Source organism: Aulostomus chinensis, chromosome 1 (genome assembly GCF_037954235.1).
Source record: "Aulostomus chinensis isolate RoL2024-O1b breed Wild chromosome 1, RoL_Achi_v1.0, whole genome shotgun sequence".
NCBI classification, from domain to species: domain Eukaryota; kingdom Metazoa; phylum Chordata; class Actinopteri; order Syngnathiformes; family Aulostomidae; genus Aulostomus; species Aulostomus chinensis.
In genome coordinates this window covers 2,358,256-2,362,891 of record NC_141320.1, presented here as the reverse complement: position 1 = coordinate 2,362,891, position 4,636 = coordinate 2,358,256, and the positions used below count along the sequence as shown (strand labels likewise).

Here is a 4,636-nt window from a genome sequence, read left to right as displayed (position 1 = left end):
CACTACATCATTGCCACCTCATTTTGAGGACCGTAGCAACTCTCACTACATCACTGTCACATCATTTTGAGGATAGTCGTAACTATCGCGACATTACTGTAGCATCATTTTGAGATTCGTAGGAACTCTCATCACATCACTGTAGCATAATTTTGAGGTTCGTAGCAACTCTCACCACATCACTTTAGCGTGATTTTGAAATTACGATCAACTCTCACCACATCACTGTAGCATCATTTTGAGGATCGTAGTAACTCTCACTACATCACTGTCGCATATTTTTGACATTTGGAGCAACTCTCATGATATCACTGTAGCATCATTTCTTAGGTTTGTAGCAACTCCCATGACATCACTGTAGCATCAGTTTGAGGTTCGTAGCAACTCTCACCACATCACTGTCAGCATCATTTTGATATTAGTGTCAACTCTCACTACATCACTGTCACCTCATTTTGAGGATAGTAGCAACTCTCACCACATCACTGGAGCATCATTTTGAGGATAGTCGCAACTCTCGCGACATTAATGTAGCATAATTTTTGAGATTCGTAGGAACTCTCATTACATCACTGTAGCATCATTTTGAGGTTCGTAGCAACTCTCACCACATCACTGTAGCATCATTTCTTAGGTAAGTAGCAACTCTCATTACATCACTGTTGCATCATTTTGAGGTTCGTAGCAACTCTCAGCACATGACTGTAGCATCATTTCTTAGGTAAGTAGCAACTCTCATTACATCACTTTAGCATGATTTTGAAATTACTATCAACTCTCAGCACATGACTGTAGCATCATTTCTGAGGTTTGTCGCAACTCTCATTACATCACTCTAGCATCATTTGGACATTTGTAGCAACTCTCATTACATCCCTGTAGCATCATTTCTTAGGTTTGTAGCAAATCTCATTACATCACTCTAGCATCATTTTGAGATTCGTAGCAACTCTCATTACATCACTGTAGCATCATTTTGCGGTTCGTAGCAAACCTCACTACATCACTGTAGCATCATTTTTTAGGGAAGTAGCAACTCTCATTCAACCGCTTTCGCAATATTTTGAAATTACTATCAACTCTCACCACATCACTGTAGCATCACTTAGGTTTGTAGCAACTCTCTTTACATCACTTTAGCATGATTTTGAAATTACGATCAACTCTCACCACATCACTGTAGCATCATTTCTTAGGTTTTTAGCAACTCTCATTACATTACTTTCGCATAATTTATTAGGTTTTTAGCAACTCTCATTACATCACTGTAGCATCATTTATTAGGTTTTTAGCAACTCTCATTACATCACTGTAGCATCAATTTTAGTTTTTAAGCAACTCTCACTAGATTACTGTCATTTTGAGCATCATAGCAACTCTCACCACATCAGTGTAGCATCATTTTGAGATTCGTATCAACTCTCACTATATCACTGTAGCATCATATCTTAGGTTAGTCGCAGCTCTCACTACATCACTGTCGCATCATTTTGAGGTTTTAAGCAACTCTCACTACATCACTGTAGCACCATTTTGAGGTTAGTCGCAGCTCTCACTACATCACTGTCGCATCATTTTGAGGTTTTAAGCAACTCACCACATTACTGTCAGCATCATTTCTTAGGTTAGTACCAACTCTCATTACATCACTGTAGCATCATTTATTAGGTTTGTAGCAACTCTCATTACATCACTGTAGCATCATTTATTAGGTTTGTTGCAACTGTCATTACGTCACTGTCAGCATCATTTTGAGGTTAGTAGCAACTCTCACTCTAACTATCATTACATCACTTTAGCATCATTTCTTAGGTTCGTTGCAACTCTCACCACATCACTGTAGCACCATTTCCTAGGTTAGTAGCAACTCTCATTACATCACTTTAGCATAATTTCTTGGGTTTTTTGCAACTCTCATTACATCACTTTAGCATCATTTTGAGGTGAGTAGCAACTCTCACTACATCACTGTAGCATCATTTCTTAGGTTATTAGCAACTATCATTACATCACTTTAGCATCATTTCTTAGGTTAGTAGCAACTCTTACTACATCAATGGACCATCATTTTTTTTTTTTTTTGGAACATTTATTAGAACAGGTTCCTTGACAGAGTCACACACATCATTCCAAAACCCTATGACAAGGTACTCAATACACAATATTCTTTGCAGGTCTAATTATGTCCACAATAGTAAGAGGGAGAAAAATAAAATAAAATAACATAAAATAAAACAAGGAATAAAAATACCATCCAGCCCAGTTAAATAGAGACAATATTCTCATCTCTCCAAATACATTATAACGGGTGCCCATTTTTCAAGATATAAGTCAGTCTGAAGTCGTAGGGTTGCTGTTATGCGTTCCATGCAGTTTACATCCTTAAGCCTTTGGTACCACTGGTCCAGGGTGGGTGGGTGGTGTTTGAGCCAATTTACTGTGATCATTTTATGTGCAATTAACAGAAGAACCCTTAGCAAAAACACCTGTTTTTTCCCTAAATCAATTATTGATGCTGTACCCAAAGTCAGTTGCTGTGGTTCAATTGGTCTATTTATTTTTAAAATCTCACTTATTTGTCGTTTCACCTCTTCCCAGAATTTTACCAATTTAGGACAGTCCCAGAAGATGTGGGAAAAGTCCCCTGTTATGCCACAACCTCTCCAGCACAGGGGGGAACAGTTGCTGTCGTAACTAGCTATTATCAAAGGAGTTTTAAAATATCTTACTCTTAACTTCCAGCTGAATTCCCTCCAGGCTGGGCTGCTGTGGACCATCATTTTGAGGTTTTAAGCAACTCTCACTACATCACTGTAGCATCATTTTGAGGTTAGTAGCAACTCTCACTATATCACTGTAGCATCATTTATTAGGTTTGTAGCAACTCTCACTACATCACTGTCGCATCATTTTGAGGTTCGTAGCAACTCTCACTACATCACTGTAGCATCATTTTGAGGTTTTAAGCAACTCTTTTCCCAACTCAACCAGACCAAGAGATTAATTCAGAGATGTGGCAGTTAGTCCAGCTGAAGAAAGGCTTTCGGCCTGTGAGGCCTAACACCCCTTTTCAAAGCCTGAATTCAAGTGGCCACATGTTCTTGAACAAAGGGTTGTAAAAAGGGGTGATGATTCTGGCCACGGCCCCCACCCTCCAAGAACCTGTGAGTCAGTCTGACCGGAAGTTGCCTGTCAAAGTGCTATTGGCTGAGAGCCAGTACCATCCCACGGGAAGTGACATCATCTGTCTCACACATAAAAAATTCAGTGCGGAGAAGATTCTTTCTCTTCGGTGGTTTTCTTCTCTTTGGTGGTTTTCAGCGTCTTCAGAAGGTTCAACCTCTCCAGTGGTCTTCAACCTCTCCGGTTCTCCACTTGGACCTCAAGTGGGCAGTGCAGTGATGACAGAGACTCCACAAGGACACCTCTCTCCCTCCTGTCACAGCGTCCAGAGAAGCCACCGTCGAGCCACGCAGTCCGCGTGAACTGGTCCCTGGTGAAAGAAAGCTCATCCCAGCTTCTTCATCCTTCCCACCAGTAACTCCAGCAGACCCTGCAGGCTGCCCCGCCGCCGCTCTGCTGCCCTCCGAGTTGAGCTGAACCGCGCTCCGGAACATGGAAACTGAATCCCTTACCGCTCCACCGGGTCAAGTAAGGATTCCCTTAACTAGGCATTTTCTGGGCAGAGAAATAGCTTAGTGTGTTGTATGATGTCTATGAATGCTCTGTTAATGAGACGAAGTCCTGTAATTAGCAGAAATTACATAGAATTATATATTATTTATTGATGTTAGTTATTAATAACCGTGACCTCTCAAGAAGGTGTTACCGGTTATTAATACTGCACAAGTGTGTTAACACACACATTTTTGGGTTTACCTTTGTCCTCTCTCTCTCTCTCTCTCTCTCTCTCTCTCTCTCTCTCTCTCTCTCTCTCTCTCTTGCTAAGCGCTACGCTGAGTTATTAACATTCCATAAGTTCTACCTCCACGGTGCTAACTAGCGGCTAGCTGGCCTCAGCTAACTAGCCTAGCTGTTAGCCTCGCTGTGACGCGACGTGGTTGCTAGGCAACCAGACTCCCCCCCCCTCCCCTTCCTTACTCCCTCACACACATGTTTACACACACACACACACACACACACATATTATCACTTGTGTCTTTTGGTTAGATAACAGTTGTACCAACGTGTTGCTGATTGATGGATGCACTGTGTTAATAAATATATTTTTATTATAAGAGAGGAGTCGTAGTGTCTTTTGTGTACCAACTTGTGGTCACGTGTCTCAGCAATAGCAGTGCTTTGATCTCATCCTCCAACATCAGAGCTGTCCCTTGGTCGTTAATGTTACAGAATATTGACTGTTAGTAGATAAACTCTGTTAGAGACTGGTAACTGTTACAAGTTTGGTCGTTTTTTAGTTTCCCTGAACTCTTCAGGGTGGTGCCCCGAATAATTAATATTAATATTAATTATTAATTTATTTATTAATTGATAATTATATTCATAATTATCAATTATCATTATTTTTGACCAATTCGCTCTTCAGCGCACAACAGAGGTCACCGTGACTCAGCCTGCAGCAGTGAGATCTGCTCCAGGAGCCTCCGTCTCCCTCCCATGTTCAACCAGTCAG

General features: G+C 41.0%; 1 long non-coding RNA gene across 2 annotated transcripts; it reads left to right on the top strand.

Moving 5' to 3' along the window:
- Positions 1-1,780: 1,780 nt before the first annotated feature.
- On the top strand, positions 1,781-3,970 carry LOC147269980 (uncharacterized). Of its 2 annotated transcripts, none has more exons than XR_015115657.1 (3): positions 1,781-2,786; positions 2,992-3,651; positions 3,950-3,970. It is a non-coding gene; the product is annotated as an uncharacterized LOC147269980 (long non-coding RNA). The 2 variants fall into 2 exon arrangements; XR_015115656.1 differs by having other exon boundaries at positions 1,781-2,829.
- Positions 3,971-4,636: the final 666 nt, after the last annotated feature.